At 42.8% G+C, this 12,838-nt stretch overlaps 1 pseudogene; it reads left to right on the top strand.

Annotated features, from left to right (window-relative positions):
* The first annotated feature begins 534 nt into the window (after positions 1-534).
* LOC112235539 lies at positions 535-9,851 on the top strand (annotated as a pseudogene).
* The last annotated feature ends 2,987 nt before the right edge of the window (positions 9,852-12,838 follow it).

The following is a 12,838-nucleotide window of genomic DNA, read 5'->3' as shown; positions in this document are numbered from 1 at the left end:
TTTATCAATAGATTCTGAGAAAAGTTTAAAGTTGAACTATCATTTGGCAAACTGAATGATGTTCAGCTATTGCTTCCATGAATATTGGGGTCTAAGGGGGCGACGAACCCTAAGAAGTGATACAATCTCGGCCTCGTATCTCTCTTCACAATCTTCTGTGTTTTTCCACGACCTCTGAACTTTGCCTGGTTCTGTCTCTGTTCCCATCTGAAACTGATGCAAGATTCCATAAAAAACAAACATAATATGGTTTCTAAATTGTTTACAGCCTGTGTACTCATGACCCCATCTCTGACGGTTCAGTTTTTTTATTGACTGGTAGAGAGGTTAAAGAGGTTGGGATGGTGGTTAGTTACCCCGAGGGATCGACCAGTGGGGGTGGAACCATCATCCGGTTATCCATTAGACAGAAGCTTTCTACAATCTGATTCTAAGCAAACAATAAAGAACATTAAATGACGAGTCCAAATCACACTCACACTCTCTTCCTGGTGACTAGCTGGCTTTGCTCCCTCCCCCAAATATATACAAATGTGACATCCCTGATACTGGCTCTTACTTCTGAGGGAAGCATCAAACAGACAGATAAGTCAATCCTCCGAGGTAAATCAAGGAGAAGATCATAGCACTGGATAGTGCGGGATAGGATATCATTGAAGGACCTTCACAGCAACCTGCAATGAGACAGAGAAGCGATTCAGATGACCACATTAAAGAGCCACACTGAAGCAGCATCAAACCTGAGAGTGGATTACAGATCAGACACTGGAGTAAAGATACAAACACACAACCAGTGAATTCAAGTGGACAACAGAATATCTGTGTTCCCTCTACAGAATAAGCATTGGTTCAGAGTGCTAGAACACACTGGACTAAACTGAAAATCAGAGGTTGATCTACTACTGAGCTAAAAACTACCGTTGAGATCTGAGCATGCCAGAGGAAGGTATGGAGAACAGCAAGGGGGGAGAGGAGAGACCCAAGTGGAACAACAAGGCAGAGTACCTGCTGACCTGCATTGGCTTCGCAGTGGGGCTGGGCAACGTGTGGCGCTTCCCCTACCTCTGCCAGATTTACGGAGGGGGTATAGATGCTTTTACACATCTTTTCTTTTGTTTTGTTTTTCCCCTACAACTTTGTTCATGTTAAAGAAGTCCTCTGGAGACCTGAGTGGTTGTTATGTTTCGGTGAAATTCTATAATTTTTTAAACATTTTTAACTCAATTTAATATAACTAAATTCCGTTGTTTAAACACCATTATTCAAGCTCAAATTGAAACTCCATTTAACAATATCCTTATTTAACATGAACATTCTAACTCCAAATTAACAATAAATAAAACAAATGTAGCTCCATTAAACATGTATTTAATTTTATTTAATATTAATATAATAATATAATACCATTTTCTGTTTGTGTTTCCTTGATTTTAACGTCATTTATATAACATTTTAACTCCATACACTTTTAGGGTATGTCCATTTTTATTGTTCTGTTTCTATTTTAAAGTATATCTGGTGTGGTTCTGTGAAGTATACGCTGCAGTGGGCACTAATAGCAACTATGACACTTTGCAGACACTTTGTACAAGCACTGTGTCCGACAGCAGCGATGACATCAGAATCCACGTCGGTGCGCCCCGGCTGTTACATTTGTATGTTTAATCTCGCCTGTGAGAACCACAACCATTAGCACCACTGAGTCTGGTTAGACTGAACTGTACCACAGCTTCTGCCATAGAAACAAACGGAACATGGTTTGGTGTGTCCGTGGTTGCACGTTTACTATGCAGAAAAACGCGTGTCTCTAGCCCAAAACCGTGAAAATAAATCAAATAAAAGACATATTTTAGTGGAGCAAAATACTATTATTTCTAGAATGGATTCGCGGGACACTCTTAAAGTGGTACACACAAATTATCATCATGAGTAAAGCACTAGGAAAATAGTGCAAATAAACCCTATTTAATCTATACAGAATGTTTGTCCCAAAAAAAAAAACTTTATTTGCAGCACAGATCAGATGAGATGTAGGTCATTACCACTAAATAAATAATAGGTGTCCACCATAATTTTTTTATACCAAAAAAAGGATGGAAACCACTGCCCAACAGTACTTCTACCTGTGACCAATTGAACTGCATATCTTAAATTGTATTGGATCTGGGTCCGGTTTGTAAATCAGGGCTCCAGAATCAAATATTTCCCTGGTGACACTGGTGCTCTTAATTAGGTCTCAAATAGTCAAAATCTAATCCCAGGAATGCTACTAAAGCTCTATTTAAACTTGGGGCGGCCGGTGACCTTGTTACGGGCCGGAGTTGTCGTAGCAGGCACTTGGAAACTCTCCCTGAATTCCCATGAATTCCAAACATAGGGTTAAGTTTAGGGTTAGGATTAGGGTTAAGGATTAGGCATGGCTAGTTAGTTGAAATGTTGATGACAGTTAGGTGAACATTTACAAACCAAGCATATATTTAGGAAAGTGTTACCATGATCACAAGATCAAAAGCTCCTTTCCAAACGGCACCCTATTCCCTATGGGAAATGGTGAAAAGTACTGTAGTTTACGATATGGACACTTAAAAAGCCTAGGGACAACATCGTTCGACTCTGAACTGATTCCACGTTAACCTTCGTTTGTCCGGTGTCCCATTTCTCCTCTCTCAAGGTGCGTTTCTGATCCCCTACCTGATAGCCCTGGTGTTTCAGGGTCTGCCTCTGCTCTACTTGGAGCTGGCTATAGGACAGAGGCTCCGCATGGGCAGCATCGGAGTCTGGAACTCCATATCACCCTACCTGGGAGGAGTAGGTAGGTGATGAAACCCTGATGAAGACAGCTTAGCTGTTGAAACGTTGGTTAAATCAATTATTTCATTGGAGTCAATAAATTAAAAGTGCAGGTTTTTTTTTCTTCTCGGGAGTAGGTGGGTGGCCACAACTAACACCCAGACAGGAAACATCCTCGACTAGCTGCTGTTTGGTGTTTCTGATCTACTATCCCATGTCCATCAGGTGTAGCCTCAATGGTGGTGTCCTTATGTGTGAGTCTGTTCTACAACACTATCGTGGCCTGGGTCCTCTGGTACCTCTTCAACTCCTTCCAGGAACCCCTGCCCTGGAGCCAATGTCCCCTCAACCACAACAACACAGGTATGAAGCGCTTTGAGAACATCAACTGGTAGAAAAGCGCTACAGTTGAAGTCGGTAGTTTATATACACTTAGGCTGGAGTCATGAAAACTCGTTTTTCAACCACTCCACATATTTCTTGTGAACAAACTATAGTTTTGGCAAGTCGGTTAGGACATCTACTTTGTGCATGACTCAAGCTATTTCTTTTACACTCGTTTACAGATCGCAATTCCAGTGGGTCAGAGGTTGACATACATTAAGTGGACTGTGCCTTTAAACAGCTTGGAAAATTCCAGAAAATTATGTCATGGCTTTAGAAGCTTCTGATAGGCTAATTGACATAATTATGATTGACATAATTTGAGTCCTTTGGAGGTGTAGCTGTGGATGTATTTCAAGGCCTACCTTCAAACTCAGTGCCTCTTTGCTTGATTCATGGGAAAATCTAAAGAAATCAGCCAAGACCTCAGAAAAACAATTGTAGACCTCCACAAGTCTGGTTCATACTTGGGAGCAATTTCCAAACACCTGAAGATACCACGTTCATCTGTACAAACAATAGTACGCAAGTATAAACACCATGGGATCAAGCAGCCATCATACCGCTCAGGAAGAAGACATGTTCTGTCTCTTAGAGATGAGCGTACTTTGGTGCGAAAAGTGCAAATCAATCCCAGAACAACAGCAAAGGACCTTGTGAAGATGCTTGAGGAAACAGGTACAAAAGTATCTATATCCACAGTAAAACGAGTCCTATATCGACATAACCTGAAAGGGCGCTCAGCAAGGAAGAAGATACCGCTCCAAAACCGCCATAAAAAAGCCAGACTACAGTTTGCAATCGTACTTTTTGGAGAAATGTCCTCTGGTCTGATGAAACAAAAGTACAACTGTTTGACCATAATGAGCATTGTTATGTTTGGAGGAAAAGGGGGGAGGCTTGCACGCCAAAGAACACCATCCCAACCGTGAAGCATGGGGGTGGCAGCATCATGTTGTGGGGGTGCTTTGCTGCAGAAGGGACTGGTGCGTTTCAAAAAATAGATGGCATGACGAATGAAAATTATATGGATATATTGAAGCAACATCTCAAGACATCATTGATTTGCACTTTTCGCACCAAAGTACGTTCATCTCTAAGAGACAGAACATGTCTTCTTCCTGAGCGGTATGACGGCTGCTTGATCCCATGGTGTTTATACTTGCGTACTATTGTTTATACAGATGAACGTGGTACCTTCAGGTGTTTGGAAATTGCTCCCAAGTTACATTTTGGTCGCAAATGGGTCTTCCAAATGGACAATGACCCTTAGCATACTTCCAAAGTTGTGGCAAAATGGCTGAAGGACAACAAAGTCAAGGTATTGGAGTGGCCATCAAAGCCCTGACCTCAATCCTAGAGAAAACTTGTGGGCAGAACTCAAAAAGTGTGTGCGAGCAAAGAGGCCTACAAACCTGACTCAGTTACACCAGCTCTGTCAAGAGGAATGGGCCAAAAATTCACCCAACTTTTTGTGAGAAGCTTGTGGAAGGCTACCCGAAACGTTTGACCCAAGATAAACAATTTAAAGGCAATGCTACCAAATACTAATTGAGTGTATGTAAACTTCTGACCCACTGGGTATGTGATGAAATAAATAAAAGCTGAAATAAATCATTCTCTCTACTATTATTCTGACATTTCACATTCTTAAAGCTTTGATCCTAACTGGCTTAAGACAGGGACTTTTTACTTGTATTTGGATTAAATGTCAGGAATTGTTGAACAGTTTAAATGTATTTGGCTAGGTTAGGTTAGTTAGATTAGGTTTATGTAAACTTCCGACTTCAACTCTATTTATATATTCTTACTCCATTCCTTTCAATGATAATTTGAACCAGGGTACGTGGAGGAATGTGTAGAAAGCACGCCGGTCAACTACTTCTGGTACCGTAAGACCCTGAACATCACTCCTAACATGGAGACCAGTGGCTCTCTACAGTGGTGGATGGTGGTCAGCTTAGCTACCGCCTGGTCTATCGTTTACATCTGTTTTATCAGGGGATCGAGACCATCGGCAAGGTGAGATGCAGACATTTTACCTCTGGGGGGGTAAAGCTAGGACCGGGGAGAGAAGTGCTACTTGGATCTGTGCCAGTATTTTAGAGGACAAAAAATGTAAATATTATTAAATGGTTATGAATGACAATTCATAAAGGCAATAAGAATGGCCTTTGTTTTCTGCTATGGCTTTTAAAACATTAGAAACTTTGTAATTATGATATTTGTTGAAGTTTTTTGTTGCAGTGTGCAAGCAGCTCTTTAATTTCTTGTCGTACCTGTCTTGTCTACAGGCTGTGTACGTCACAGCAACGTTCCCCTACCTGGTTCTAACCATCTTTCTGGTGAGAGCCCTGACCCTTCCTGGATCATCTGAAGGTCTGATCTACCTGTTCACACCTGACGTAAGACCTCTGTCTGTCTGTCTGTCTGTCTGTCTGTCAGAGAGAGCGAGGGAGACAGAGGGAAAGTGACTTGTCTTGACAATCCACCTCATTTGTAATAATGTCTGTCTGTGTGTCTCATCAGTGGGAGATCCTGAAGAACCCCCAGGTATGGCTGGATGCTGCCACTCAGATCTTCTTCTCTCTGTCAGTGGCCTTTGGTGGACTCATCTCATTCTCCAGTTACAACAGCCAGAAGTGAGCTCGGTGGTCAATCATTATTAGTAACATCAACCTTTATGGGTCCAGCATGTCAGTCGTCCCCCAAGGCTTTTAATTTGCCACATCGTTCACCTCCCTTGACAAGCCTCCCTTGCTGTTTCACCATTGACCAATAATTTGCATTCACTTGACTTTGTTTTTTTTTGTCTGTGTGTTTGGTAAGGAATAACTGTGAAAGGGATGCTGTTTTAGTGGGGGTTATAAACAGTGCTACATCTATCTATGCCTCCATCCCCATCTTTGCCATCCTGGGATTCAAGGCCCACACCAACTATGTCACCTGTCTGAATGGGTAGGTGTGATAAAATGGACGTTTATTTGGCAACATTTGCAAAATCATGAAATTAGTTTGCAGTCAAGTTGTTAAACCTTTATATTCTCCCTTGTGTGTTTGATATCCTCTGGAAAAACAGATGCAAACTCAACCAAAGCAAATGACCAATATGTTTCTCTTGTAACTTACAGTAACATCTTAGCACTGACCAATGAGTTTGATATTAGCGACATGAACATAACGGTTGAAAACTACGAGCAGTGGTTTGACTCTTTAAATGGGACACATCCATCTAGAGTATCCGATCTCAACCTGAAGACATGCGACCTGCAAACCTTCTTGGATCAGGTACTATACTCAGGAGTTTAACTACCTCAGGGCAAAACAAAAAAACGACCTCAGGACAAACGTAGGTTGAGTCAAGTTTTCTTGTTATTCAACCTACCATCGCTGCATAAAAGAAGCTAATTGATTGTCTTGTTTCCATCTCTCTCCATCCTCCCTACAGAGTGCGTCTGGTACTGGGTTAGCATTCATCGTGTTCACAGAAGCAGTGATATCGATGCCTGGCTCTCAGGTATGGCCTGACTCTTTAAAAAAAAAATGTATTAGTTCTTTTTTTTTAAACTACAGTTCAAATACAGTGTTAAACCCAGTTAAATACATCTGGATCTGATTGACCAGGGGTGTGGGCTGTTGTTGATGTGATTCCTGTTTGTTTGACCAGGTGTGGGCTGTTGTTGATGTGATTCCTGTTTGTTTGACCAGGTGTGGGCTGCTGTTGATGTGATTCCTGTTTGTTTGACCAGGTGTGGGCTGTGCTCTTCTTCATCATGCTGTTCAGCCTGGGTCTGTCCTCCATGTTTGGTAATCTGGAGGGCGTCCTCACGCCCCTTCATGACCTCAAACTGGTGCCCAAGTGGATGCCCAATGAGCTCTTCACAGGTAAAAGCCCAAAAGGAAATGATCAGATTTTTGAATGTTTCGATATTGAATAATGTAGGACAGACTGCTGTCCTGGTTTACCCCTTGCCAATGTGTGACAAATAACTGTTTGTTTGGGTATGATCTTAACACCATAGTGGTTTTCTCCGTCTCTTCCCACTTTCTCTTTCTTTCCCCCCCTCGTTTGCTTTTTCTCTCTGCAGCGTTGATCTGCCTCGTATTGTTCCTGGTGTCTCTGATATTCACTCTGGGTTCGGGGAACTACTGGTTGGAGATCTTTAACAGTTACGTGGGCTCTGTACCTCTCCTCATCATCGCCTTCTTTGAGATCATCGCTGTGGCATACATCTACGGAATAGGACGGTAAAGAGCCTCATAATACTATAGTTGTCCTGGTGTGAACTGTAATGAGCGTCTTCCAACTGGGCACACACACTGGTTGAATGACTATGAACCAATGTGGTATAGATGTTGAATTGACATCTGTGCCTCAGTGTATTTTCTTTAGAATGGGGCAGATTGCTAGGATCCTCTCAGAGGAACATGTCTGTCTCCCCATATGTCTGTTGTTAAAACCTTTAAATATAGCAGTTCACCTTATCTTTGGGTTCAGCATTTTCCACTTCAGCAAATGCATGATTCCCGACACAATCCACTTGTGACCGATTGGGTATTAACCCTGGATCATCTGCAAGTCCTTGATCCTGGGTCACCTGCAAGTCTTTGATCCTGAGACATCTGCAAGTCCTTGATCCCGGGACATCTGCAAGTCCTTGATCCCGGGACATCTGCAAGTCCTTGATCCCGGGACATCTGCAAGTCCTTGATCCCGGGACATCTGCAAGTCCTTGATCCCGGGACATCTGCAAGTCCTTGATCCCGGGACATCTGCAAGTCCTTGATCCCGGGACATCTGCAAGTCCTTGATCCCGGGACATCTGCAAGTCCTTGATCCCGGGACATCTGCAAGTCCTTGATCCCGGGACATCTGCAAGTCCTTGATCCCGGGACATCTGCGAGTCCTTGATCCAGGGTCACCTGCGAGTCCTTGATCCCAGGACTTCTGCAAGGCCTTGATCAAGGGTAATCTGCAAGTCCTTGATCCAGGGTCACCTGCAAGTCCTTGATCCCCGGGATCAAGGACTTGCAGGTGGCCCTGTATCAAGGACTTGCAGATGTCCTGGGATCAAGGACCTGCAGATATCCCGGGATCAAGGACTTGCAGATGACCCAGGATTAAAATAGCCTTGTGGTTAGAGTGTTGGGCTAGTAACCGAAAGGTTGCAAGTTCAAATCCCCGAGCTGACAAGGTACAAATCTGTTGTTCAGCCCTTGTAACCCACTGTTCCTAGGCCGTCATTGAAAATAAGAATTTGTTCTTGACTGAGTTAAGGTCAAAAAGGTCCAAAAAATATTTAAAAAAACAATCGGTCACAAGTGGATTCTGTCGGGAATCGTAAATGTGCTAAAGTTGTGGAAAAAGCTGAACCCAAAGATAAGGTGAACTGATATATTTAATGGTTTAATAATAGACCAACAACAGACATATGGCGAGACAGATGCCTGTCTACTTTTTCATCGGATTCTCTTCCATCTCTTCTCCTCTCTTCTGTCTGTAATGCAGTGTTATTTTTAAAGCCTCTTCTGACACGTTTCTGTCTCCGTAGGTTCAGTGATGACTTGGAGTTCATGACAGGACATAGACCCAACATCTTCTGGAAGGTTTGCTGGTTGGTCATCAGCCCTCTGATGCTGTTCGTGGTGTTGGTGGCATACGTTGCCGTCCAGGCCCAGACACATCCCACCTACCCAGCATGGAATCCTGACTATGTAAGACCAAGAGTGCAAAAAATTCAGTAACTTTCCCAAGTTTTCAAGAAATCCTGGTTGAAGGATTCCGGATTCCCTGCTTATTCCCTCCTGATTCTTCCAACAGGGATTTCTGGGAATTTTGTGAATATCTATCAGGAACATGTATGAGGTATTAGTGTGGAGCATTTTAAGTATTCTGCTCAGATCAGCTAGGCTGTAGGTGTAATTTAAGAGGCTCAATAGTAGTGCGTGATAATTGTTCATAGTAGTAAGCGGGAATAGGGTTTCATTTGAGAGACAGCCACAGTTAGATGACTACATAGTACTCACCTAATAAGCAGTACACTACAGCCTACAGGGAATAGGTGTCATTTGCGATTTCCCTGTGATATGTCATTTGTTGCAAAGCAATTACATTTTCTGATTCTAATTCTGTCTGTGCAGGTGAACTTCCCCGACACAGAGGTTCTGCCGTATCCAGACTGGGTGTTTGCCATCTGTGTCCTGCTGTCTTCAGTACCAGTTATCTTCATACCTCTGGTGGCCATCTACAGACTCATCTGCTGCATGTCAGGAAGACACTCTGAAGACCGTCTCCACAACGATCCGAATCCTTATGCCAACGAAGGCTACGTTGTAGAGAGCTAGACCCTAAAGACACTCTATTTCTATCTATCCTCATCTGAGCAACACTGTAAAACAACGCTTAGGTGAAGTAATTGCCTCACATCAACTGATCTTGACATTCCTTACACTCATGAATCAAAAGGGTGTTTATTTGTTTTTATTTCGTAATAATGAAGGACGGACGATCGGTTGCACTCAATTTGAACAGTGATTTTTTTTTTTTTTTTAAATGTCTCCAGGAGTAGGTTTTTTTTGTCTTTTGGGTGACACAAAGAGGATTGGAGAGCTGAGAATCGGTGAATGTTGGGTGTACCAATTTTGACCAATTAAAAATTGAATTGTTGGTCAAAGTATTTTTTTTGTATTTTTTTCCTCACACAGAACATAAAGATTAGAGCTAATTTAAATAGCATAGAGCTTTCAGTGTAAAGATAGTATCTATGCCATTATGTTTTCTACTGGAAATGAAATTACATCTCTATCAAATGTACTTCCTTATTTCTTTCATAGGTCCTACCACTCCTAAATCATAAACATTAGACATAATACAGTTGAAACCACAGTATGACAACATGAAAAGATACTTTTGGTTTTACTAAAGCACAAAACATAAATAACTTGTATTACATTTTGGTAGTGTGCAATATTACTTTATTTCAGTCACATAGCGCTGACACATAGCCTAGTAGACCGATTTGTTTGCACTTTAGCTAGCTACCTCCTCTGTCCTGTCTGTTGTCATGGCACTTTAGCTAGCTACCTCCTCTGTCCGTTGTCATGGCACTTTAGCTAGCTACCTCCTCTGTCCTGTCTGTTGTCATGGCACTTTAGCTAGCTAACTCCTCTGTCCGTTGTCATGGCACTTTAGCTAGCTACCTCCTCTGTCCTATCCGTTGTCATGGCACTTTAGCTATCTAACTCCTCTGTCTGTTGTCATGGCACTTTAGCTACCTAACTCCTCTGTCCTGTCCGTTGTCATGGCACTTTAGCTAGCTAACTCCTCTGTCCTGTCTGTTGTCATGGCACTTTAGCTAGCTAACTCCTCTGTCCTGTCATGGCACTTTAGTAGCTACCTCCTCTGTCCTATCCGTTGTCATGGCACTTTAGCTATCTAACTCCTCTGTCTGTTGTTGGCACTTTAGCTACCTAACTCCTCTGTCCTGTCCGTTGTCATGGCACTTTAGCTAGCTAACTCCTCTGTCCTGTGTTGTCATGGCACTTTAGCTAGCTAACTCCTCTGTCCTGTCCGTTGTCATGGCACTTTAGCTAGCTAACTCCTCTGTCCTGTCTGTTGCCATGGCACTTTAGCTAGCTACCTCCTCTGTCCTATCCGTTGTCATGGCACTTTAGCTATCTAACTCCTCTGTCTGTTGTCATGGCACTTTAGCTACCTAACTCCTCTGTCCTGTCCGTTGTCATGGCACTTTAGCTAGCTAACTCCTCTGTCCTGTCTGTTGCCATGGCACTTTAGCTACCTAACTCCTCTGTCCTGTCTGTTGCCATGGCACTTTAGCTAGCTAACTCCTCTGTCCTGTCTGTTGTCATGGCACTTTAGCTAGCTAACTCCTCTGTCCGTTGTCATGGCACTTTAGCTAGCTAACTCCTCTGTCTGTTGTCATGGCACTTTAGCTAGCTAACTCCTCTGTCCTGTCTGTTGCCATGGCACTTTAGCTAGCTAACTCCTCTGTCCTGTCTGTTGTGGCAAATGCTAGATAGAACGAAATATGACACTCTTTGATGTGATGAATCAACAGGACAAAGTCCAAAGATAGAGATGGGAGGTTTTGTCTTGTTGATTTCACATTCAATCTTTATAGATTTTTTACATGCCATGTTAAAGAGAGACTTTTATGATCCTTATCTCTCTACTGTTTTATATCAATTTAATGATGTTTTGCTCTCTCTCTCTCTCAAATGATTTTGTGAAAGAGATGTGTTCTAATCAGGTTGTTTGTGCCAAGTCAAGGATCTGCCAAACCTCAGCCCGCATCATCACTGCATCCCTAGTTAGACCATAACCTGGGATGGTCAAATAAACCAACCACGACCACTCTACGACTATAAATTACACCTGGTACTATTTCCACTTGCTTTAAAGTACATTGGTATAAAAAAATAAGGTAGAGCCAAAAGAGAATATTAAAACAAATACTAAATGTCCATATATAAACAGATGCAACAAGGCTCCTTCCTACCTGTGCTGTTCTTTGCAGAAACCCTGGTACACTGCAGTGTGTATTGGCCGTGGAGGAGGGGGCTGAGATTCTCGACTAGGCCCGGATGGCCTTGAAGTCCTCAGGTGTTTTGGGTAGCCTGTCTGACTCGTGCTAGTCTGAAACCACCCAGCTAGTCTGAAACCACGCTGCTTATGAGAGCTAAAATGAACTATGGTTTTTGCTTTCTAATAACAAAGTCAAGTTTAACCATTAACCCCAATTTGTGTGCTAAATGAATAATTAGCACTAACTTTGCTTTCACATCAGTGCTGATATTACCACTGTGGTCATTTGTAACATGGCTATTTATTGTCTACCAAGCGGGCCTCTCGCCTGTAAAGACAATACTACATGGCACCACTTCGATACACCTATGACCGGAAGTGACCTTTTTGTAGCAGGTTAGGAGTGCATTTTCGCTAAACCCTAACCCTTTTCCTAACCTTAACCTAATTCTCTTGACCGGCTATGTTATTTAACCTAACCTGCTGCATAAGTTCTCCTAACCTGCTACGAAACTTTTTGTAGCAGGTTAGGAGAGCATTTTCGCTAAACCCTAACCCTTTTCCTAACCTTAACCTAATTCTCTTGACCGGCTATGTTATTTAACCCAACCTGCTGCATAAGTTCTCCTAACCTGCTACGAAACAAAAAAGTCACTTCCTGTTGTAGCTCTATCGAAGTGGTGGTTTAAAGGAATCTTCACACTACACACCCCCAAGGGTCTGACAAGGAGGCTACTGGAAAACTACAAGGACATGGGAAAACACTGGAGACCTTTTCACACATTGACCATTAACCCAAATGAGCTGCTGCGACTTTACTGCGACTTTACACTGCCACTTTTGACTTGGACCCCGTGACCCTTATGCAACTGTGTTGTTTTCTGTCTCTTTCCTTGCCCCGAGCTGGGCTCAAACAGGGACCCTCTGAACACATCGACAATGACCACGAAACATCTTTACCTGTCACTCCACAAAAGCAAAGGGAAACAACTGCTTCTGGGTCTTAGAACGGGTGAGGTCACGGATGTAACCTTCCCAGTGCACTGCTAACTAGGTGGCCCATTTCACATCGGCTGCACCGACTGAACACCTCTACTGGAAAACTACAGTGGACAAGGA

This window comes from Oncorhynchus tshawytscha, linkage group LG31 (assembly GCF_018296145.1).
Source record: "Oncorhynchus tshawytscha isolate Ot180627B linkage group LG31, Otsh_v2.0, whole genome shotgun sequence".
NCBI classification, from domain to species: Eukaryota; Metazoa; Chordata; class Actinopteri; order Salmoniformes; family Salmonidae; genus Oncorhynchus; species Oncorhynchus tshawytscha.
The sequence above is the reverse complement of the archived record's forward strand: the minus strand, read 5'-3'. Positions and strand labels throughout refer to the sequence as shown.